The 25623-nt window shown below is 49.1% G+C and overlaps 1 protein-coding gene across 1 annotated transcript in view; it reads right to left on the minus strand.

The window, feature by feature from the left end:
• The window catches only part of GNL2 (G protein nucleolar 2), a 210564-nt gene that overhangs the window by 138818 nt on the left and 46123 nt on the right, over positions 1–25623 (minus strand). The gene's annotated exons all lie outside the window — the stretch shown is intronic.

Consider the following 25623-nt stretch of genomic DNA (forward strand, 5'->3'; position numbering starts at 1 on the left):
GCTTTATTTTTTTACAGGTTTTAATAAATGTACACTTGGCTGTTTATTACACATGTTTCTTTAAACTGATAACATGCTATGTTGTCCCAAACAGAAGCATGAACACAACCTGCTTAACAGGAGCAAAGAGTCCATGTGTGTTGGTTTGTTCCTCATCAGACAACAGTGCCAGCAACACTGCCTAACTAGTTGACAAGTATACAATTTAATTTTAAAGAACATAAGAAAAAAAACTTATCCTGTCTGGGGACACAACCAACCAAAAAATACAAAAGGACAGCAGGGATTTACAAAAAAAGAAAAAACATGAAAAACGTAGTGGCCTTCTTTTTGCCAGCATCCGGAGGGGACACAGATACATTCTAAAAAGAAAAATATGACAGAAAAAGTTATTTCATCTTTGCAAACACTTTCGGTTAAACCTGGCACCATTGGCGTGGGTCTCCCTTCCATATTTCGCTGTTGTCTCCTCTGCTTTTGCTGGTATTAGATGCTCTGGGCACTGTGCCACTGCCATTTAGTGCCACAGCGCGAATGCTCCCTGTGTAAATGTAACTGTGAATTGGTATATCACTGATTGGTTTATTTGGGTTACTTGTTAGTCCCTAGTAGTGTGGCCTATGTGTCCCCAGGACTGGTAACCCAAATGCTGCCGGTGGGCCTGCAGCGGAGGTTTGCGCCACCCACAGAAGCAGCTTGTAAATGGTACCTCAGACCTGCCACTGCAGTGTCTGTATGCAGTCCAGAACTGCCATCTTGCCTGTGAAGTGCCCACTCTTCCCAGCCCCTGAACCTTCCATTAGCATAATGTCAGTTACCCCTATGGTAGGTGCATTGTATGTGTAAGGCAGGACATGGCTTGATATGTGTAACGTGTCCTGGAAGCGAATTACCCTCCATTTTATTTATCACTGCTGTAATGCTACCTGTTCTCCATAGGCTAGAATAGGAAGTCTGGCTACTCCATCTTATAGTTCTAACTGTCCCAGGGAACATGGTAGAAATTCGAGTTTAGTATTACTGAGCTCAAAATAATAAAATACATCTTTTAGCAAAGTTGGTTTTAATATTCGGTGTTTGAAAATATCACTTTTAGAAAGTAGTTATTTTATTGCCTAAGCCTTCCAGTGTGCTCTGCTGTTATGTGTATTGGCTGTCTGGGTTTGGAGGGGCAAGGCAGGCTGAGTCAGACCTGGTTTGAATAGAGAGGTCTGCGTTGAGTACTGGGGAGGGGTAACTCCTTGACCTGAATAGGGCTGTGCCTGGCAAGGTGAATGCTGGCTCCACCTCCTACTGTGCGTCTGATGGCAGACCCCCTCTTTCTGAAAGGAAGGATGCAGCCTGATAAACAAAGTGCTCCAGGCCTGAGCAGAACTGGTTCTGGCTGGGTACAGTGACTAGGGACTTTTGAGAACAAAGACTTTTGGGGTATAAATATCTGTGCCCAAACCCCCGATTTTTGTATTGCTCCTGGATGTCAAGAAGAACCTCTGTCCGTTTCACTGAAGGAATCTGCAGTAGAGGACTGTCCTTGTGCTTGTGTGCTATTTCTTGGATTGGCCTGCAGTAGTTCCCCTTGGACTTGGAAGAAGAGGGAAAAGGACTGATGAGAGAATTATTTTGCTAAGCAATCACCCAAGGGCTAGACGAGAGCTAGCCTCCTGCTGGAGTCACAGGCACATTGACTCCCCACCAGCCTCCTGACTCCTCCCAGCGAGGATTTCTATCTGCAGGTGAGGCCCCTGGGAGTTCCAGGGCCTATAGGGAAGAGGTGTGGCGCCGCGGCCAGGGCGACTGACACCGGATGCTGGGGCTCACGGTTCAATCTCCGGCTCCGGCAGCAGGGGTCTGCCCAGCACGATGTGACTCTGGGCAATAGCTAGCTTAATCTTCCCAACAGCCCCCAGCGCCGGGATGCCTCCGGGTAGTTGTGCGCTTTACAAATACTGGATTTAGTTCTACTACAGAGAAGAGAGTGCTGAAATAGTGGCTAACGTCCGTTTGCGAGCCGCCGCAGCTGAAGAGAGTAAGAAAAATCATTGCACTGCTGCGCGCTCGCAAATCAAAGATCATCGCATCGCACGCTTGTGGGCCACAAAGTGCTCGCTAACCCCAGAGATCATCGCATCACACGTTTGCGGGATTTTCAGAGGCTCGCTAACCCTGGATCATCGCATTGAGATAATCGCATCACGACATCACAGAGCTGGCGCCGCGCGTCCGCCATTTTCGTTGAACCGCACCCGGATCGTTGTTTCCCTCGCGGGCGCCATTTTCTTTCATCGCAACAAGATCGCACACGCAACAGGATCAGTGCATCATCCTCCCTTGCGGCAAGGATTCAACGCATCGCTGGCCTAGCGTGAAGAAGTCGGTCGCTGTGTCCCGCACGCACCCGCAGACCGGCGCATCATCCTCCCTTGCGGCAAGGATTCAAAGCATCGCCGGCCTAGCGTGGGGAAAATCATCGCTACCGCTCGTTTACGACATTTTGCTTGTTTTAATACGAAATACAGGTACTTTGTAAGCAAAAGGGTCGCAGAGGCCCCTGCTTTGAACTGAAACCCTATTTGACCACTTTGAACTCTTTTTCCAGCTTTTTAAGAGAACCCCTTTTTTTCAGTATTGTGGCTTTTTACCGTTATTGGTCTTGTGTTACGTCTATGTATAAAGATACTTATTTTTTTTATAACTACCTGCGTGGTGTCCTTTTGTAGTGTCCTGCACTGTGTTACTGTGTATGATCATAAATGCTTTAAACACTGCCTCGGAGATAAGCCTAGCTGCTCGTGCTACGTTACCAAAGGGTTGAGCAGGGGTTATCAAAGGGTGTAGCCTCCTTACTCAGACTTAGGAAGAAGGGTACCTACTTGGACAGTGGCCAGCCATTGGCAACTAGAGAACCCCATTTCTAACATTGGTGGTCAGCGGTGAGGATCTGGGCTTGCATTTGTGATCGCATACAGTAATTATAGTGTACACTACTAGTGAGTGCAGACCATAGCGCGACCACATACATTTTTGAGGTTTTTTGATTATATTTCCGATTAATATCGCTAGTTATTTCTACAATGGGCAAGCCCGTATCCAATGCATCGGAGGATCTCTCCTGGGAAGAAGAGAGATTAGATACCTACTATGCCAAGCAGCTCAAGTATTTTTGAAAAAGATTCACAGTCCCTATCACAGGCCTCACTAAGAGGGAGGCGTTTTACAAAGCACTGAAGGCCTGGCTAGAAGCCAGGGATGCCCCTAAGAATGTGGGACAGCCTGGGGAGGAGGGAGAGAATACAGGACAGCAGCAGGTGGAAGTTGTAGATTGGGTAGGTAGCAAAGCGCTTTCCAGCCTGGGCACTAGTGTGTACTCAAGGGGTCTGTCTCCAGAAGAGATGGAGGACAGGGAGAGAGAGAGGCGGCATAATATGGAGATGGCTAAGCTCAAGATGAAGGGTCAGAGGAACCTAGAGAACAAGAAGTTAGAGGTTGAGATAATGAAGATGAAATTTGAACATGAGAGAGTATTGATGGAGTTGGAGATTAAGGCAAAGAGTGTAGCGATCTCCCCCTCTGGTGGCAGCATACCTGTAGTGCATACTGAGAGTAGAGTGTATATACCCAAAGAAGTTAAGGATTTCCACAAAAGTGAAGATATTGGACAGCGGTTTGCAGCATACGACTTAGCCATGGTGTCCCACCGGGTCCCTGAGACGGACTGGGGAGCGGGGTTGTGGGGGCGCTTTGTTAGTGAGGGGAGGGATACCTTGTTGGACCTGCCCCAGGAAAGTAGAATGGTTTATTCCCACATGAAGGAAGCTTTGATGACCCGCTATGGTTTGACCCCTGAGATGTATAGGTAGAGGTTTAGGACCTGTTAGAAGGTACCACGTGGGTTGAATATGTGTCCTTTTTTTGCAGAGCAATGGAGCGCTGGGTAAAAGGTAGCAAAGTAGAAACTTTGAGCAACTGTATGATTTGATTGCATGGGAGCATTTATCTAGTAACTGTTTTCCTGAGCTACGCCAGCAACTGATTGATTGCAAGCTAACTATCCCTAGAAAGCTTGCTGAGGAGGCGGACCGCTGGGTGAGCACCCGGGTTCGCAAGGGTCCGCTGGGAGACTTCGCCAAAGGTGGGCAGGGTCCCCAGCAGAGAAGTGAGGGGGGTCGAACAGGGGTAAACCAAGGGAGTTTCCAAGAGGGTCCTATTAGAACTGGCTATTTCTGGTTGGCTAAGGCGGACGCCAAAGCTAGGCAGAAACCACCATTCTAGTCAGGGCAAGGGAGTCACACGCCAAGATAACCCCTGCTCACCCCCTGGTAGCTTGGCACGAGCAGTAAGGCTAAACTCGGAGGCAATGTGTAAAGCATTTGCGCCAGCACACAACAGCAACATCATACTAGGCACACCACAAAAGGAACTCCACACAAGGTTATTATAAAATAACTTTTGTATTGTAAAAACACATCAGATAGTATCACACAAAATACATGGTGTCAACTGGCACGGGCAATATTCACAAGGGATTATTTACAGGAGACAGGGCCACGTGGGCCACTGTCAGAATCAGAAATAGCACTTCTAGAATAAAGAATAATAAACAATAAAAATCATAGTAGTACAAATTAACAACTATGGCACACAACCAGTAACCACTGGTAACAGGAACCAGGACCTCACTAGGACCACCTGTACTAAAAGAACAACCACCTAAGAATAAAATACATTTAGGGGTATAAACAAGAACACATTACCCATGATGCATGAAACACATTCAGAGGAGTGGTAAAGGAAAAACACATGATGCCTAAAAACATTCAGAGGTGTAAGACAAGGGAAACACATGATGCATAAACCTACACATTCAGCGGTGTTCAGAACAAAGCACATGATGCAATAAAATACATTCAGAGGTGCAGCGCAAGAAGACACATGATGCCTAAAACATTCAGAGGTGCAGCGCAGGGAAAAGGAAGACACATGATGCCTAAAAACATTCAGAGGTGCCAGAACAATACAATAGCACAAAAATCACATGATGCCCAAAAACATTCAGAGGTGCAGGAATAACACATGATGCAAGAAAACACATTCAGAGGTGCAATAACCATACAATTGCGCAAAACTTACATAAGCCACCACCTGTGGCAGTCCCTAGGCCAACTGGCCTTGTTGGGGCTAAGACGCCCTGTGTTCAGAATGTCAGGGTGCGCTGCCAGGTAGCGCCAGTCAAGGGTGCGCCGCTGGCGCAAAACCTAAACGGTGCAGGTGCCCACTACTTGCTGGGCACCTGGAAACAATCACAAGGGCCTAAACGTTGCAGCTGGCACTAAGTGCTGCGCAGCTGTAGCAGGCTTGGCACCACTGTGCCACCTCTGTCCCACACAGAGACTCTCTCTCCAATTGCGCCTAAACGGTGCAGCTGCCCACTAATTGCTGGGCAGCTGGAGAACAAAACTGCGACAGGGCTCTCACTAGCCCTTAGGAAACAAAACTGTGCCCACTGTTGGAGCCCTCTGGCTCTGTAAATTAACAGGTCCCCTCCAAGTCACATCTGCGCAGGCTGTAGCCACACAGGGCTCTGTAACACAAAGATGTCCCCCAAGTCCCTCGTGGGGACGCTAAAGTCACTGTGGCCTTGGAGCACCTTGACTCCTCTCAAAAATAAGGGGGGCGGGGGGAGCCAACTCAGCTCCTTAAAACAATATGCCCCTACACCGGTGGAGCCTCTCGGGCTCGAAATACAAACTGCGCCCTCTGAACCTTGGGGGCTCTGTAGAAAGAATGCCCCCTTCGTTGGAGTCCCTCTCGGGGGACTCAAAGTAATCTATGACCCCAAGTGCCTCTCAGGGCTCCTCACCAATGCCATCTTTCGTCGGAGCGGCCCGCTATCAAGTGGGGCCGCTCAATCACACAACCTGCCCCCGACTATGGAGCGCCCCCTAGCAGGCGGGGGCGGCTCTGAATAGGATGCTGCCCTGCCCCCTGCACAGCCCTCACTTACCAGGCTTCGGGGACTTCTCTATCCGGCAGCAATCGCGGGGCTCTCCTCTTCTCCGGTCTCCCTCTGAATCACGGGAGACCGGCAACACCGTCCATGGCACCAGCAGGGCTCTCCCCAGAACATGGGAGCCCTGCTCACACCGGCGCCGCCATTCATCTTCCTCCTTTGGGCCGGGGTACCGGCCAATCAGTGCGCGGTGGCGGGGACTTCCTCCGAAAACCGGAAGTCCCGCCCCGCGTCAGGCCCTACGATGCCTGACTTCCTGATGGCGGCGCAAGAGGGCCGTGGCGGTGACAACAAGGGCTAAAATGAGGGGTGGGCACCCTCGGTATCACAAATAGGAGTAGAAACGAGGTGAGCACCTGTTAGGCAATAAAATAAATGGGGTGTCACCCATAAATAAAAATATAGCGATATCGGGCATAAAACAGGGTGGCACCTGCAACTCCTCACGCAAAATACGGGGCGGAGAAACGCTCCCATAAAGCAAAAAGCGCTCCCAAGCGCTAGGAAAGACACATCAAGCGCTCCCAAGCGCTATAGCCAAGAAAAAGCACTTCCAGGTGCTTAGGGGAGCAGAAAGTCCAGCAACAAAGTCCTTTCAGGGGTCCAGGGGCTGGGCAGGGCAAAGCAAAGTCCCCCTATCAGCCCAAGCAAGGCAGAGGGGTCGCCCAGAAGTCCTTCAGGCATCCAGGGGCTGGGCAGGGCCCAGGGATTCCCCTGGGCCCAAGCAGCAGCACGCCCCTGGCAAGATTCAAGTTAGAAACAAGAGCAAATTGGAAGGGGACACAGCCCCTTCTTATACAGAGAAAAGTCTTTGTGCAGGCAGTGTGAGAACCAGCTAGAACTGGTTTTAGGGAACTCTCTTCAGTGTCAGGGACAGAGGTGACAGTCGCCCAGCGGGAGGTGGAGCCAGCATTGTGGTCAGGCAGGCACAGCCCTAGTCACTCCCAGGTGCCATCTCCTCCCACTTCCCTGGCAGCAGATGCTGCCTTTCATCCATGGGCTGACTCAGACAACCTCCTGGGGCTCCCGAGCCCCTGCCACCCTCAAACCAGACAGTCAATCCACAAGCAGGCCCAGGTACTCTTGGACCAGGCTCACCAGCCAATCACACGCCAGACACAAATTACACAAATATGCCAACCTCTAAAAGTGGCACTTCTACACTAGACACAGTCATGCCGCATATATCATTTCCCAGCATTCAATCTCATGAGTTCGTACATATCAAACTCGACCCTGCACTCCCCACACATCAGGAACTACCATGTGCATACATATTCTCCATTCATTCCTATGGGAGGGCAGGTCACTCACCACACATACACAGAGAGCTCAAGCACTTTACACTGTACCACAGTGAAAAAGTGTGCAGAGGCCTAAAATCACCACCACCAGGTTCTAGAAACAGGCTAGAAAAAAGCAAAAAGTCTCGGGGTGAACCTGCCTAAAGGGCCGGGTCCAACAGGTCCCAAAAAAATTCCCAAGGGAACCAAGCAGTGGTGTCCCAGCCTCCCCAAGAGCAGAGGTCAATGCCTGTTCAGAGGGGGCCCCTTACTTGCTATTAGTGTGGCTAAGTGGGCCACCGGTATTTTGATCCCCAGTGTCCCCTGAGGGCCCACCCTGCACAAACCCGTGCACCACCCCGCCAGCTTGCTAGTGTAGCCTTGGGGGAGGAAGAGATAGGTCCTCCAGAGGGGTGAGACTCCGTAGAATTGACTCTTGTTTCATTAGGAGACTTTGAGATGGCAATGTTTTCTATTTCTTCCTCCAGTAAGTGATTTTTCCGCTTTGTCATTTTAAGGTGTCTCTTTCTATATTGACCTTGTATTACCACCTTGTTCTCCTGCTTCATCTTTCTGGCGGAGGTGGGTGGGTTCGCTAGTGAATCCAGAAAGATCTTCAAGCTGCAAAACTACACCGACGGTAAGAAACTATTCGTTTTGCAGCCTGAATCTTTCTGGATTCACTATGCTGTGCATAGACTTTGTAGCAGTTTGTTATGTTTGTGGCGGCTGGGTGGAAGAGGAGCGTTGGTTGTTGAATATATGTTGAAGCACCTTCTGTCCTACTTGTGCTTCCTTGTTCATTTGTAAATCCACACAGTAGTGCTTAGTGAACGTGTGCACTGAAGCCCATGTTGCCGCCAGGCATATGTCTTGAATGGGTGTGTTAGCCAGGAAGGCTATTGTTGCTCCTTTCTTCCGGTAAGAATGGGCTCGTGCCCCTTCTGCTAGTTCTTGGCCTGCCTGTTTGTGGCAGAACTGTATAGTTTGTGCGATCCATCGTGCGATGGTTCCCTTTGTTACTGGTCTACCCTGGAAACTGCTTCCGAAGGACACAAAGAACTGCTTTGTTTTCCTGTGCTCTTTAATTCTTTCTATGTTGTGCATTACCGCTCTTCTAGCGTCCAGGGTGTACAGTGCCCTCTCTGCGCTTATGGACGGTTTCTGAAAGAAGTTTGGTATTTGTACTGTTTGGTTCATGTGGAACCTTGACACTACCTCTGGCATAAAGTGTGGGTCAGTTCTCATTACCACCATATCATTGTGTATTTGAATGTAGGGTTCTTGTAGTGTTAACGCTTGTAGTTCGCTTACCCTGCGCAGTGAGGAGATTGCCACCAGAACGGTTGTCTTCATTGTCAGCATTTGTAGGGAGGCCTTATGGATGGGTTCATAGGGCGCTTTCATGAGCTCTGTTAGGGCTAAATTAAGGTTCCATGCCGGTGGCGGCATCCTCTTAGGTGGTGCGATCCTTTTTTCCCCTTCCAGGAATCTCTTTACTATCTGTGATGTAAAGAAGCTCCTTCCTGTCTCTCCTCTTGTGTAGGCTACTATCGCTGCTAGGTGTACTCTTAGCGAGGATGAACTTAGTGTTGCTTTCAGCAGGTGCCTGAGATATCTTAGAATCGCTGATTCCCTTGTCATCTTCTTGTGTAGCTTCTTCTTGCTGCACCATTGTGTGAACCTCTTCCATTTTGCCACATAGCACCTTCGTGTGCTAGGTCCCCTTGCATCCCGTAGCACCCTCAGGGTGCTCTCAGGTAACCTTAGGTGTGCAAACTATGTCTTCAGGAGCCATGACGCTAGGCTGAGGCTCTCTGGCTCGGAGTGTAGTACTTCTCCGTTTTGCATGGAGAGTAAGTCTTTCCTTTTCCCGAACTTGTAGGGTGCACCCTGTGCCATTTCCATAATCTGTGAGTACCAGGTCTGCCTGGCCTACTGGGGTGCCACCAGGATCAGTGTCATGTTGCTGGTTCTGCACTTGTTGAGTACTCTGTGTATCAGCGGTATCAGGAGAAAAGCGTAGGCAAATGTCTTCGACCAGCTTATCCATAGGGCATTCCCCTGGGATCGCTCCTCTGGTTGCCTGGATACGAAGTGTCGACATTTTGCATTCTGGTGTGTTGCAAATAGGTCTATTGTCTGTGTTCCCCACCTCCTGAATAGCCTTTGCGTTTCTTGTGCATTGAGCTCCCACTCAAGGGAAGTTGAAATCTGTCTGCTAAGTCAGTCTGCTTCCACATTGTCCTTTCCTGGTAGGTGTATGGCTAGCAGGTCTATTTTGACTAGGATGGCCCATCTCCATATTTCCTGCGCTAGGTAGGACAGTGCGACTGATTGTGTTCCTCCCAGTTTGTTGATGTAGAACATCGTTGTTGTGTTGTCTGTTTGTATCAACACTCTTTGGTTGTACAGTTGTTTCTGGAATGCCTTCAGGGCGAGGAACACTGTCTTCAATTCCAGGTAGTTGATGTGTCTGAATGCATCTGCTGGAGTCCACAGACCCCTCACTTTGAGTTTGTTCATGTGTGCTCCCCATCTCTTCTGGGATGCATATTTGGTGATGGTCACCGTTGTGGTTGGTGGTGATAAGGGCTTCCCCCTTGTTATGTTCTCCCTGTTCCACCATGTAATCTCCTCCTGCACTGCGTGCGTTTCAACCATTAGATCTTCCCAACTTCCTGTAGCCTGTGACCATTGCTATTGCAGCCATTCCTGGAATGGTCTCATGTGGAGCCGTATATTGGGGACCAGGTGTATGCAAGACGCCATCATCCCCATGATCTTGCTCGCTGTCCTCTCAGTCAGAGCTCGCCCCTTCTGGCAGCGGCGGGTCTCCTTCAGCAGGGCCAGTGTTAACTTGTCGCTGGGGAACACCTTGCGCTGTATGGTGTTGATCTGTGCCCCCAGGAAGATCTTCACTTGCTCTGGTTCCATGGAGGATTTTCCCCAGTGTATGGAGAATCCCAGGTCTGTCAGTGTCTCTGTGCGTGTTCCTTGCATGTCCTGTGTGAACTTGCTTTTATTAGCCAGTCGTCGAGGTAAGGGTATACATGAATCCCTTCCCTGCGCAGGTACGCTGCCACGGCTGCGAGACATTTGGTGAACACCCTTGGTGCGGACTTTAGTTCGAAGGCTAGGGCTGTGAACTAGTAGTGTTCTTTGTTGGTGGTAAATCTTAGTGGATGTTTGTGCTGCCTGTTCATGGGAATGTGCAGGTAGGCTTCTTTGAGGTCTATGGTGGACATGAAGTCCCCGTCCCTTATCTGAGGAATGACCTCTTGGAGGGATGTCATTTTGAACTTTTGTGTCTTTATGTATTTGTTTAGGAACCTTAGATCCAGAATGGGTCTTAGCGTTTCGTCCACTTTTGGAACTAGGAAATAGTTTGAGTACACTCCCTTGTTCCTTTCTCTGAATGGAACTGGTTCGATGGCCTCCTTTCGGAGGAGTTCTTGTGATTCCTCTAGGAGTAGCGCTAGTTCTTTTCCTGAATGCGCCTTCCTTTTCGCTTTTCTGTTTGGTGGTTTCTTTTCCAGTTTTACGCAGTATCCGAACTGTATGATGTTGAGTACCAATTTGTCTGTAGGTTTCTTCCACTCCTGGAAGGAGTGTCTTAGCCTGCCTCCTACTGGTGTTACATGTTAGTCGATGTTTGGTCCATGTAACTCCCTCTTGTCCATGTTGTGCTCCGCCCTCGGAGGGGTCGTGCGGGTGGGCACGCTTGGCGTGACAAAGTCACTTTCAGGTGGGTTGTTGGCCCCCTCTTCTTGTCTGTCCTCGTCCATTTGCCCTCCTGTGAAAGGACTGGCCCCAAGGCTGGTACTACCAGGTTTGCTTTTGCTGCCCCCGTTGGGATTGGTTGTGGCCCTGGTGCGCCTGCTGGAATGTCTGGTGTGACGTTCCCGGCTGGTATCCTCCCCTTCCGTATGGTCTCTGTCGGGGTACCCCTTCTCATCCTTCCGAATTGTAATGCACCCATGGACCTTGCAGTTTCATTTTCTTTCTTGAGCTGGGTGAGTTTCTCATCCACCGGTGCCCCGAACACGGTCTCTCCATTGAAGGGAGTGCTTAGAATGTGGTTCTGCACTTCCGGCTTGAAGCCAGAGATCCTAAGCCAGTCTTGCCTTCTTTCTGTGATTCCTATCACAATAAGTCTGATGGATGTGTAAGCCCCATCCAAGGCCGTTTTCAGGCAAGCATTTGCTATATTGTTCCCCTCTTCCACCAGGTGTGATGCCCTTTGCTGGTATTCCCCCCCTTGGCCCCATTGACCCTCAGATGTATGGATCTTAGTGCTGGGGTACTTACGGGTGACTACGCGCTTTATAAAATCTAAAAAAAAAAAAAAAAAAAAAAAGGGTGCTTGAGCAGTTGCCCCATCTCGTCCCAATGTTGGTTACTGGTGTTTGTTCAGTAGGGCGTTGGAGTTCGCCATGCGCCAGTGTACTGCTGTACTTCTCTCTATTTTTCTCCCAGTCAGGTCCATTCTCCTACTTTCTTTGTCTGGTGGTGGGCCTGACGTTGTTGGGACGTTTGCCCTCTTTCTGGCTGTTGCCGCAATAATGGAGTCCGCCGTGACGGATGCCTGGATGTAGGTAGGATCCTGAGTGGAGTGTTTGTATTTTTTCTCGGTCCTGGGTGTGACAGATCTGCAGGTTGCTGGATATTTGAACGCCTCCTTCCCTTGGTCTATGACACTCTGAAGCATGGGGAGGAACTGACTCTTTGTTTGAGTGGGGAGCAGGGTCTCTAAAAAGAAACATGCCTTTGGTTTTTTCTCCTCCAATTTGACTCCATAGGCCGCTGCTGCGTTCTTGATGACCATGTTATAGGTCCCAATGTCATCTGGCGGCGAAGGCCTCGAAGGAAAAGTCTCCACGGGCTCTTCCGGATTTTCGGAGTCGATGTCCTGCCATTCCAGGTAATGTGTCATCGAGGATGCTGAGCCGAAAGTCATTCGCTGGTCATCATCGCCTTCTGCCTCATAGTATAGGCTCTCTTCCTCAAGGTGTTCCTGGGGCTCAGGAGTTTTCGGCAGCCCTTCGGCGTCGAACTCCTTTTCTTCTTTTATTTATAGATAGTCGTCGGCGGTTTCGACGGAATCATGAAATTTTCCATTTTCTCGTCGAACTCTTTCTTTGCAGGATGTTCTCCATTTCCACCTCGAGCCTTCTCTTTTACCTCTCCATCTCGGCGGCATGCTCAGCATCGAGCGTTTTGGCCGATCTCTTCGACTTAGTCGTCGGGGCTTAGATGACCGTGGCTTTTCGCCGGGCTTCGCCACCTGGGAGTCCTTTTCTAAGGATCCGTTGGGCTGTCTGTCCTTGGATGCAGCTGCGGCCGTCGAGGTTTTCGGCGCCAGTGCTCCATTCGAGGACTTAGACTCTGTTTTTCGAGAGTCCTGATCGGGTTTTCGAGAGTCTGTCGAGGGTTTTGGGGTCGAAGTCTCTCCTACCTCTTAAGATGCCTTCTTATCGGTCTCTATGACCGTGTAGTCATCTGGTCCCTCGGCAAGGTTGTCCTCTCCGTCGCTGGAGAGACCTAGGTCCCGAAGCGACGGAGGTTGGCCCTTGCCTTGCATGGTGTAGTTGGCTCTCCTCTGTCTCTCTCTAACACTGAGCGTCTTCGGGGTGAAGGCGGAGCAGGCGTTGCAATCCTTGCTCTCGTGGTCGACCGGTAAGCAGAGGTTGCAGACCGGGTGCTGGTCCTTCTGCACGTATTTGTGGTGGCAGTTATGGCAGAATTTAAAGGGTGTTTTGTCCATTCCTGCGCTCAGGGGGCCCCCTGTGTGTGCATTCTCTGTTGGACGTCGAAGATCTCGAAGTTCTCCTCCTTCTTCGTCGTCCCGGCTTGGTGATCTTATTCCTTGGTATCTCCTCCAATCTTTTCTGTGAAAATTTTGCCTTTTTATTCTTTTCTCCAAAAACTCTGTAGCCTCTCGGTGACAATCCAAACCGAACGGCGGAAAAAAGAATCTGAAGATGGCGCCCAAAAGGTGGGAGCTTCCGTAGGAAGCGTGCCGACGTCACAGGAAGTACACCAAAAGGTGGGACGTCTGCGCCCACCTGTGCTACGAAAAAAGAAAGAAAGAAAGAAAAGACTACGATTCCGGACCCAACCACTAGACCGCGGAATAATGCACAGCATAGTGAATCCAGAAAGATTCACGCTGCAAAACCTGCACAGCCTGAAAACACTAAGAAGTGCAGGCAGTGGGTGACCATTAATGGCCATAGAGTGGAGGCTCTAAGGGACACAGGAGCCAGTGTAACTGCTGTCAGCTCCCGGTTGGTGTCCAAAGAGCAGGTTGTCCCTCATGCATTCTATCCTGTAGTGTCAGCAGACAACTCAGAGCCAATGTGAGTTGGCTGAGTTTCCCTTTGAGTGTGTGTGTGTGTGGGGGGGGGGGGGGGGGGGGGGGGGGAGGGGAGTCTTAGGAACTCTTTAGGTAGCTGTGAGGCCCGCCATGCCTGTAGACGGTCTGTTGGGCCATGATTTAGAGAACTCCCCATGGGTTACGGTGGAGAGGAGAGCTCCGCCAAGGAGGGTGTTGAGAAGGATCTGGGACCTGAGAGTATGGCCCAGATCCCTGCCTTAGAGAGAAGGGGCGGGGGGCACAGGAAGCCGGCCCCCTTGGTTCCCAGGAGGGAGCAGACCCCGAGGGGGATGCCCTGGAACCTACCGGGGAGCAGAGTGCCAACCTGGGGGACCTGCCTGAGCTGACCCATTGGCAGCAGGAAGGAGGACCCACCAGGGAGGAGTTTTGTGAGCAGCAAAGAGTTTGCCCTTCTCTTGAGGGTATGCGGCAACAGGCTGCAGCCCAGGTAGCAGGTGATCAGTCTGGCTCACATCTGATTTATTGGGAGAACGGTCTCCTGTATAGTGAGCCTAAGGCTGCTGAGCTGGGGTCAGCCCGCGTGCTGGAGGTTCCCGCATGCTGCAGAGCCTTCCTACTGGGGTTGGCTCATGACATTCCATTGGCAGGACATCTGGGGCAGACCAAGACATTTGAAAGGCTGATCACCCACTTTTATTGGCCCCAGATGCGCAAGAGTTCAAACACTCATTGCAGGACATGTGAGACTTGCCTGGCAAGTGGGAAGAGTGGGGGGGGGGGGGGGGGGGGGGGGAGATCAAGGCCCGACTCCAACCCTTTCCATTTGTTAGTACCCCATCCGAGCGAGTGGACATTGACATTGTGGGGCCTCTGGATCCCAGGACAGCCATGGGCAACAGGTTTATCCTGGTCCTGGTAGACCATGCCATCCGGTACCCTGAAGCCATCCCACTCAGGACGGTGACGGCCCCCGTGGTGGGACGGGCACTGATGGGGATTTTTTCCCGTCTGGAGTTCCCCAGAGAGGTGGTGTCTGACAGAGGGACCAATTTCATCTCCCAGTACATGACGTCCCTGTGGAAGGAGTGTGGGGTAACTTATAAGTTCACCACTCCTTACCACCCCCAAAGTAATGGTCTGGTTGAAAGGTTCAACCGGACCTTAGAGGGCATGATTATGGGCCTAGAAGAGCTCCTAAAGCGTAAGTGGGACGTCCTCTTGCCATGCATGTTGTTTGCCTACTGCGAGGTGCCACATCAGTCCTTAGAGTTCAGTCCCTTTGAACTGTTCTAGGGCCATTCGGTAAGAGGGCCTCTGAGTCTGATCAAAGAAGGCTGGGAGCAATCTCCCAGGAAACCTCTCCAAGATGTATTCAACTACATCTAGGCTTTCAGGAACCAGAATTAGCATTTCAGAAAAATTGCTGATGCAAATCTGGAAGCCAGCCAGGAGGAAATGAAACGCTGGCACGACCAGAACACGACTCTGGTCAAGTTTCAACCTTGATAGAAGGTTTGGGTACTGGCCACAGTGGAGCCTGGTGCGCTCCAAGATAATTGGACCGGTCCCTTGGAAGTGGTGGAACGCAAAAGTCCAGTTACCCACTTGGTGGACTCTCAGTCTCCCAGGAACCCCTTGAGGGTCCTGCATGTGAACCGCCTGAAGCCCCACTATACGAGGTCTGAAGTGGGCATGCTTCTTGCCACAGATGCTGGAATGGAAGAGGAAAGTGAGCCTCTTCCTGACCTGATGTGTGCCGAAGAGAAGGATGGGTCTGTGGAGGGTGTGGTCCTCTCCACCACACTGACCCCTGAGCAGCAGAGAGATTGTCACCAGCTGTTGGGGGAATTTTCTGATTTGTTTTCCCTAGTGCCTGGTGTTTGAGTGGTGCGTCCATGATGTGGACACCGGGGACAGTCCTCCTGTCGAGCACAAGGCTTACCGAGTGACTGACCGGGTCAGGGCCTACATTAAGGAGGAGGTCTCCAAAATGTCTTTTAGCCTCCCATGGTCCAGCCCTGTGGTCTTGGTACCAAAAGCTGCAGCGCCTGGTGCCACCCCGGGATTCAGATTCTGTGTGGACTACTGAGGTCTCAATTCGGTCACGAAGACCGATGCGCACCCCATCCCCCTAGCTGATGAGCTCATAGATCGGTTGGGGGCTGCCCTGTACCTCAGCAAGTTTGATCAGCCAGTTGTTGGCTGGGCTGGAAGATTTCATTGCTGTCTACCTGGTTGACATTGCAGAGTTTAGTTCCTCCTGGGAGGAACACTTGCTCCACCTCTGGAAAGTGTTGATGGCGCTGTGCAGAGCAGGCCTCACAATCAAGGCCAGTAAGTGCTAGATTGGACAGGTTTCTGTGGTGTATTTGGGACACCAGGTTGGGAGTGGCAAGGTGGCACCCCTACAGCCCAAGATTGAAACCATCCTGGCATGGGAGCCCCCCATGACCCAGACCCAGGTGAGAGCCTTCCTCGGTCTCACAGATTATTACAGAAGGGTTTTCAAGGGGTATGGCAACTTTGTTGCCCCCTTGACTGAGCTGACTTCCAAGAAGCAGCCAAAAATTATGAATTGGACTGACACTTGTCAGAAAGCTTTTGACGCCCTCATGACTGCCATGTGTACAGCATAGTCCTCCAGGCGCCCGATTTTGCTAAGGAATTTCTTGTCCAGACAGACGCTTCAGAGCATGGGGTGGGGGCTGTTCTGTCACAGATCAATGAGGATGGACTAGACCAACCTGTAGCCTTCATCAGTAGGGAACAGAGGTGGAGTGCAATTGCGCGCGAGGCATTCGCTGTGGTCTGGGCACTGAAGAAGCTGAGATCATAAATGTTTGGGACTAACTTCAGGGTTCGGACAGACCCAAACCCGGACTGGCCATTGTGGGCACCGGGCAATCCCCCGATGCGCCGCAAGGGTGAAGGCCGGTTTTGGGCCCTGGGGGCCGTTTTTGTTACAGGGCCGTTTTTGCAGCATAGCTGCAAAAGTGGCCCAATAACAAAATCGGCCGAAAAACGGCCCCGCCAAAGGGCTCGGTCGCACCCCCAGGGGGCCGGCCGAGCACTTTGCCAGGGCCGGTGTTGGTTCTCAGTCCGGCCCTGGACAGACCACAGGCCCCTCAGATGGCTGATGCAGATGAGGGGTGAGAATCCCAAGTTGTTGAGGTGGTCCATTTCCCTACAGGGTATGGATTTCACAGTGGAACACCACCCTGGTACAGAACACGCCAATGCTGATGGTCTGTCCAGATTTTTCCGTCTTAGTGAAGAGAACCCCTAAGGAGATGGGTAGTTCTCCCCACATTTCAGCTGGGGGGGTGGGGGGGGGGAGGGGGGGGTACACAAGTGTTAGACCAAGCACCATTGGCGTGGGTCTCCCTTCCATATTTCGCTGTTGCCTCCTCTGTGTTTGCTGGTATTAGATGCTCTGGGCGCTGTGTCACTGCCATTCAGTGCCACAGCGCGAATGCTCCCTGTGTAAATGTAACTGTGAATTGGTATATCCCTGATTGGCTTATTTGGGTTACCTGTTAGTCCCTAGTAGTGTGGCCTATGTGTGCCCAGGGCTGGTAACCCAAATGCTGCTGGTGGGCCTGCAGCGCTGGTTTGCGCCACCCACAGAAGCAGCTTGTAAACGGTACCTCAGACCTGCCACTGCAGTGTCTGTATGCAGTCCAGAACTGCTATCTTGGCTGTGAAGTGCCCACACTTCCCAGCCCCTTCCCGTAGCATCATGTCAGTCACCCCTATGGTAGTGCACTGTATGTGTAAGGCAGGACATGGCTTGATATGTGTAGCATGTCCAGTAGTGAATTACCCTCCATTTTGTTTTTCACTGCTGTAAGGCTACCTGTTCTCCATAGGTTAGACTGAGCAATTTGGCTATTACATCTTATAGTCCTAACTGTCCCAGGGAACATGGTAGAAATTAGAGTTTAGTATGCCTGAGCTCAGAATAATAAAATACATATTTTAGCAAAGTTGGTTTTAATATTCTGTGTTTAAAAATAAAATACCACTTTTGGAAAGTAGGTATTTTCTTGCCTAAGCTCCCGGTGTGCTCTGCTGGCAAGTGTATTGGCTGTCTGGGTTTAGAGGGGCAAGGCAGGCTGAGTCAGACCTGGGTTGAATAGAGAGATCTGCATGGAGTACTGGGGAGGGGTAGCTCCTTGACCTGAATAGGGTTGTGCCTGGCAAGGTGAATGCTGGCTCCAACTCCTACTGTGCGTCTGATGGCAGACCCCCTCTTTCTGAAAGGAAGGATGCAGCCTGGTAAACAAAGTGCTCCAGGCCTGAGCAGAGCTGGTTCTGGCTGAGTTCAGTGACTAGAGACTTTTGAGAACAAAGACTTTTGGGGTATAATAACTGTGCCCAAACCCCTGATTTTTGTATTGCCCCTGGATGTCAAGAAGGAACTCTGTCCGTTTCACTGAAGAAATATGCAGGAGAGGACTGTCCTTGTGCCTGTGTGCTATTTCTTGGATTGGCCTACAGTAGTTCCCCTCGGATTTGGAAGGAGAGGGAAAAGAACGGTTGAGAGAATTTTATTTTGCTAAGCAATCACCCAAGGGCTAGAAGAGAGCTAGCCTCCTGCTGGAGTCAGAGGCACATCTGACTCCCCCACAAGCCTCCCGATTCCTCCCAGCGAGGATTTCTATCTGCAGGTGAGGCCCTTGTGAGTTACAGGGCTTCTAGTTCTACTACAGAGAAGAGAGTGCTGAAATCGTCAGTAATGCCCGTTTGCAAGCCGCCGCAGCTGAAAAGCATAAGAAAAATCATTGCGCTGCTGCCGCAAACCAAAGATCACCACATCGCATGCTTGCAGACCACAAAGTGCTCGCTAACCCCAGAGATCATCGCATCACATGTTTGCGGGCTTTTCGGTGGCTCGCTAACCCCGGATCATCGCATAGAGATCATCTCATCATGACATCGCAGAGCGGGCACCGCGCGTCAGCCATTTTCCTCGCATCGCACTCGTAGACCGGCGCATCATCCTCCCTTGCGGCAAGGATTCAACACATCGCCGGCCTAGGGTGGGGAAAATCATCGCTACAGCTCATTTGCGACATTTTGCTTGTTTCGCTACGAAATCCAGGTACTTTGTAAGTAAAAGGGTCGCAGAGGCCCCTGCTTTGAACTGAACCCCTATTTGACCACTTTGAACTCTTTTTCCAGCTTCTCAAGAGTACCCCCCTTTTTCAGTATTGTGGCTTTTTACCGTTATTGGTCTTGTGTTTCTTTTATATCTAAAGATACTTATTTTTTTATAACTACTTGTGTGGTGTCCCTTTGTAGTGTCCTTCACTGTGTTACTGTGTATGATCATAAATGCTTTACACACTGCCTCGGAGATAAGCCTAGCTGCTCGTGCTACGTTACCACAGGGTTGAACAGGGGTTATCAAAGGGTGTAGCCCCCTTACTCTGACTTAGGAAGAAGGGTCCCTACTTGGACAGTGGCCAGCCATTGCCAACTAGAGACCCCCATTTCTAACACTTTCCTAAACGAAATGCTGAACTGTGCCAAATTCGAGGAGTTTGATGAAGAGCTACGGTGCTATAGTTAGAGGATGTGTTTGTTATCTGTGTGCTTTTCCTGGCTGTAGTTTCCTCTGCATGCCTAGGGCATCAGTATATTGTGTAAATGCCTTTCATATCCTGATAACTTTTTCCCCAATTTAGGTAACATTCCTATTGAACACACATGGAAGAAATATCCTTTTCATGAAAAACATCTGGCTGACAACCCACAAAAAAACCTTCAGTTGAAAAAATACCATATGAAATAGCAGATGTGAAACCTGTACGTGGAGTTAGAAGGTGGCGTGCGTTAGATTCCTAACAAGACCTGGAAGTTTTGAACTCACATGAAAGCTGATAGTGCACCAACAGATGGACATGCCCAATGTTCTCTCAAGAAGTCAGGTCAAGAAACAAACTCTACTCCATCAATCTCTTATGAAATAGGTAGCTCAGAAGAGAGGCAGCCTAAAATTCCACATTTTAAAAGTAGACAATATGTGTCAAAACACTTTATGATTTCAGTGGGACAATATATTTCATCCCATTTAACTATTAAGTTTAATATTTTTACATGCTATTTTGTTGTGCAAGACATGTTTTACGCAAGAGTTCATAAAATGGTGTAAGAGAGACTAACTGAAAACATGTAATTATTTAAAACCATTTAATTTGCAGAACAGATTCGATTGCACAGAAATGGCTTCAAGCATTGCAGAGTCTTCACTACCAACACCTGCTACTTGCAGCAGGTTTTTCCATCTGGTGATGAACAACTCTGCTCGTGTGACAGAGAGCAGAGATTTCACTTGCACAGGGACTGTTAAAATCAGATTGTTGTCAGCCCATGCTCTGCGACATAGTGCACATAGGAGGGTGATAGCGCTTCGCCAGCCTTTTTGGTGGCCAAATCACTACAGAGGGTTTTGCCATGGTTTTTAACCTTTTGACTTGTATGGACCCAGAAGTAATCATTACTGGGACCCCCTATGAATTCATCACTGGAATCCATGGACCTTGACCTAAGCTTTTTCGATAATTTGAACTGCAAAACAATAAATTAAAAATACAAAATAAAAGCATTCATCAAAATAAATAAAACAATGAAATATTTTATTTAATTCACAAACACATAAGAAATCTACATTTTAATGGGAAGGTTGAGCTTTACTTAAGTCAACAACACCTCTTTACTACCAGCCTTGCTTCTCGTAAGCAAGTACAAAGTGCATGTTTACGCACCGCTTGCAGGTTTTCAAAACACACAAATAAAAGGCATAGTCATTTACAATGCCAATAGCTCAAACTATCGCAAATGTGAGATCTTTTGCATTGCAAATGCTTGTTTACTAATTTGAGTTATATCTGTAAATAAAAATAAAAAAAATGCTAAAGTTTTTTTTTTAAAGCAGGTGGAGAGAGGCAACATGGAGGGCGCAGGTGGGAGGAATCAAACAACACAGAGAGAGGATAGTAATGTGGGGGGAGAAAAGCAAGCTGGTGAGCCAGACAACAATGTGGAGCCTATGGTGGGGGAAGCACACGGCTGAGAAAGTAAAATGGGGGACAGGTACACAAGGGCAAACACTCCATGGATGGGGCTTGGGAGGAGCACACATGTAAGAGATAGCAGCACAGAGCATGGTGGAGGCGAGAAGACAAGTACAAGAGGGAGAGAGCTGGAAACCATGTGTATGTTTGTGGAGTACTTAACCAAAAGGAAAAAAAGGTAGTGCCTGAAAAGTTAGCATTGGAAGGTAACAAGTAATGTGACTATGCTCCAGAGAAGTGACAAAACACAAGAAGAAAAAATAAAGCCCACATAAGCTTATGAATAAGAAACAAGTAAAGGAGAGTGACAATAAATAAAACCAATGGCAAGCAATGGGCAGTTGCTTAGCCCACTCTAAGCTGAAAATCGATCTTTTTGCAAAAAGACATCTTGACCTGTCCGTTGGGTGAGACATAACAAAAGGTCACAGGCTCTGGAGAGAAATGTAATTAGAGAGGTTCATACCAACTTCCAGTGCCTTCAAACCAGAAGGGGGAATGAAGTGCATCTATGCCCATTCTCTCACTGTTTGGCTAACAGGCTTCAACAGACACCACAAGGCAGGGCACTGGCATTGAGGCCAAAACACCTCATACAGTGACTGATATTTTGTCAGTAATATGCTGATTCCTATCGCACTTCAGCCAAAAGGCTTTGGAAGAAACATGGATTACGTAAAAGTCTAAAAGGGAGGAAATGCTTTAGTGAAGACAAAAATTTGGTGGTAGTAGCAATTGACGTAGAAACACTAGTAGAGCTGATCAGTACCGCAGAGTCCAAATTGTGAAACCTGGCACCAATATTCAGTATGCAAAAGCTTTTCTGCTCCACTCGGCTCTCATTTCCAGGATGGAAACATCTACAGGCAGAACATATTAACTGGAAAAGGTTAGTATCCTGCCAGGCCGTTGCACGAGTATACATTCTGAATACAAATTAGTTTGCGAGTAAGCGAGCATTTAAATGCAGAGTATAACCATTCCAGGATAGTTTTGTTGCATTTCACAGCAATCTCAGAACATCCACATTCGAAGAACGCTAACTAGTGGTAAAGAAAATGCAAATATCACGCCGCGCAACCTACCTACAGGAGAATCATACAACTCAATAGTTGGTGAAAGAAAATCTAATTTGTAAAATAAAAAGTAATAAAACAGTAGAACATAATAAATGAGTTGGTATAAGTAGTAATGCTGCTCGAATTAAGCAAAGCACCATACAAGCAAAAATAAAACACTACAACTGGATGAGTTTTGCCACAACAGTGTACTAAGCAAACATTGGCAACTCTAGATTAACTACAGCTCAGTCCTCCATCTCTGTTTCCCAGGCTCTGCTGTGAGGCTGGATCCCCGCGACTGATTGCATGAGAGCAGAGAGTGTGGGGTGGGTAGGCGGGGGAAAAAAACAGAACAATGAAAGCAAAACCAGTGCGGCGCTTGTAAAACAGGTGCCACGCTGATAGCAAGAGCACATACCCACAGAGAGGGATGGTTGTGCTGCGAGGAGCAGGTACCAACAGCAATGCCCCCTGCTCAGAGGTGGGCTGTAGCATAACCCTCTATCTCCATTCGCCTGGCTCCTCTGCCCTGCTGTGAGGCAGGCCAGGCTGGAGCCTACTGACTGATTGGGAGGGAGAGTAGAGAGAGTGGAAAGGAGGAGCTGGGAAATAAAAAAAAAAAATAAGCTAAACCAGCGCAGCGCTCGTGCAACGGGCACAGCGCTGATACAGCATGTTCACAATTTTAATTATTGAAAAACAAGCAGGGTGGGGGCAGGAGTAAAGTGCACAAAACAAAACAGGCGCCTCTGATGAAGAGTAGGAAACAAATGCAGAGTTTCTTAGCTGGGAAGCGAAAGGTGTGCCTGCAACAGCAGGTAGGAGAAACTCATTTAAGAAAATAATGCTCAAAAGACTGTAAATGAAACATATTAAGGAACAACACAAGTAAAAGGACCAGTCCTCATGGAAGGTTACAAAAGCACAAAAGTCGGTACTAAGGAAGCACTAATAAGCCTATTCACTAATCAAAAGCAACCATTAGAATGAACACTAACAGGAGCCAATTAAAAATATGGGCGGAGCTTCATCTCCATATCTGAATACAGCATGTCTCGAAGAGAAAGCGCAAACGTTGCCTAGGTGAGACCTAAAAAGGGGGTGGGGCATTATGGACCAGACATAAACATTGGCAAAGCCAATGCCTTGCACCTTTGTGACCTTTTGGCTTTACCAATAGTTCATAGCAACGGTGCAGAATTTGAGCTGTAACTAGACAGAAAATAAAATATGCAAAAGCATTTTTGTTTGTTGCTTTAATGCAAGTGGGGGAGGGGGAGGAAGGGGGGAAGCAAGAAACTCAGAAGAGGGCGAAAGGATGCTGAAGCCGTCCCACTCGGGATGACTAATGCAAAAAGAACTATTGATGGACAGAATGCAGAACAATGTCATACATTCAACTGCCAGGACAGGTCCTCCCTGGCTGAAGAAGGGTGACCTGGCTTGGCAGTTCGGGCTGGACTATATCCCATGAGGCACAGGGTCAAGACTGATTTGCATATGGATGGTTCAAACTGGAATGGCATGGTGAGCAAAAACCAATGGATTTAGGCCCAGGTCTCTGTACTGGGGTAAATGTATGACATTGTTCTGCATTATGTCCATCAACTGTTGTTTTTTGTAGACATCACACTGGGAAATTTCCTAGAGAAAAAGGTAAGTAAAATCAGTTTTGCCCAATTGTTATTTTTCAGGCTTCCATACATACACACACACTTAGAACATTTTTCAGAGATAAACAGTCAATGGATTCCTATGGAGAGAAATTAAGTTATTGTATACCGTGCAAGTACTCTGTCTTTGGGTTGAGTTTCTAGGGTTAGAACAAGGGTTCCCCCAGGGTCAAAGATGCTCTCTTGTTACACACTCAGCTGCACTAGGGCGGCCGGGTGTTGAGTGCTGTGGCCCAATGTTATCCAATGGGGGATAAGAGGCCTCTAGTTGGTGGCTGCTAAGGAGCAGGCCACTGGGTTGTGAGAGCAAAGCTCCTGTTGTTAGGCTCAAGGCAAAGGGGGATCCTGTTTAGCACAGAAAGTGCACCCGCAGTGGCGCAGGGGGCGGCTGGGTGCTGGTATGTTGATTGCAATGGGGATTTTCCAGTTTCAACAAAGACTGCAGGCTCGGGCCGAAAATTTTCTGGTTGGGACCAACAGTTGGAGAGGTAAGTTGGGGATGCTGGGACAACATCGGTTGGGCCACCCAAGGCTGTGGGGCTTCGGGTGCAGGGTTGTCTTTAGGCGTTGGGTTTCTCTTACCAGCTTCGGCCTGGGGGGAAGTCTCCAGAAAGAGGCTGCAGGCTTCGCTGGGAAATGCGGAGGTAGGTCAGAGATCACAAGATCTCGGATCAGAATTGCTGGGGAGACCTCCTCGTGGCCACTTGAACTCGGGCCGTGGGTGACGGGTGCAGGCTCGTAGTTTTTGCTGGAGCTGGAGTCTGTGGGTAAACAAATCCAGTGTTCACGGGACACAAAGTCTTTTCGTTGCAGGCAGGGCAGGTGCTCAGGGTTCTTGAGGTTGCAGGTCACACCGGAGTTTCGATTCTGCAGGTACAAGGTGGGGACAGGCGGGTAGGGCTGGGGTCAAGTCAGTGGGCGTCCTCCTCTTAGCTTCGGCACGGCTGTTCAGTCGTTCTTCTTTTCTTCTTGGTTGTGATTTGTCTGGGGAAGCACGGTTCAGGTGTGTCCCTAAAATACTAGATGTAGGGGCATTACAGGCAAGTAAAGGTTGTAACCAATGGGTTCCTTTCTTGGGGTGGGTACACCCCCCATTATGCCATCCTCCTGTGGGAGGGAGGCATATGCCTCACTCTGGTTGGCTGGGTCCCTCCATCTACAAGATGGTGAGACCGAGAGTTGTGCTTCACCTCGCCTCCCCCACCTGAGAGGTGGGATTGGCAAAGTTGGGCACACCTCCCTTGGTTTTCCCGCTGGTTCACTGGCCCAAATTGGGAGTCGGAACAGGTGGGGACCAGTTGCTGGAAGAGGCAAAAGGTCTGGGGAAGATCACAAAGACGGCAATCATTAAGCTTTGCCTTTGTGGACCCTGCCCATCCCGGGGAGGAGGCTCGGCACCTCTTTCCAGCATGTGCATTGTTTCAGACCCCAGAGAGCAACATGCTCTTGACCCAGGTGTTCAATATTGCAGGGATTTGTTAGCATGAGCTGAAAGCCATTTTGTATTTCTGGCAGCCATCTTCTTTGCCATGTGCTCAGTCCTCCCTCAGTGTTGACTACTCTTGTAATCTGCCTAGAAACAAACTATATTTAGCATCTTCCATATATAAGGCCCCAGTTTTCTGTACTCCTTGGACTGCCTCATTCAGTGGCTAAGGTTTCTGTGTGACGTAGTCTCCCTCATTTTAGGTTCATAAAGATGTAGTCTCCCTCATTTTAGGTTAATAAATTAATGTTTCTTTTATATTTCAGCTTCTGTGCCAATTTCTTCTTTGTTGGTTTAAAAGGACCAAGTATCAGTGAGACCCCTGAGAAGGTTTCTATGTTCTACAAATGGCGCTCCAACGTGGACCTCATCAGAGAAGTGGCTATCTAAGGGAGTGATCTTATCAGGAGATAGAAATCTAATGTGGAGGACAGGACTCTACTAAGGAGGTACTCTGTGCACAGAGATTCTGGGGATTCTCTGTCTCTGCAGCCCAGCATATTTCGGATCTTACTGATTTTGATCCTCCACATGATGTCACTCCTGACTGAGATCCTTTTTGGCGTGAGTATTCTAAAAAACGACCGTTAGGTCATTCAGAACTTGGCAGTTAGAATTTGGACAACCATTTGTTTGGTAAAGGTCGTTCTGCGGCGCTTGCTGTTGGTTTTTGATGCCTTTGATTGGTAAGGTA

This window comes from Lissotriton vulgaris, chromosome 2_1, assembly GCF_964263255.1.
Source record: "Lissotriton vulgaris chromosome 2_1, aLisVul1.2, whole genome shotgun sequence".
Lineage (NCBI taxonomy): Eukaryota > Metazoa > Chordata > Amphibia > Caudata > Salamandridae > Lissotriton > Lissotriton vulgaris.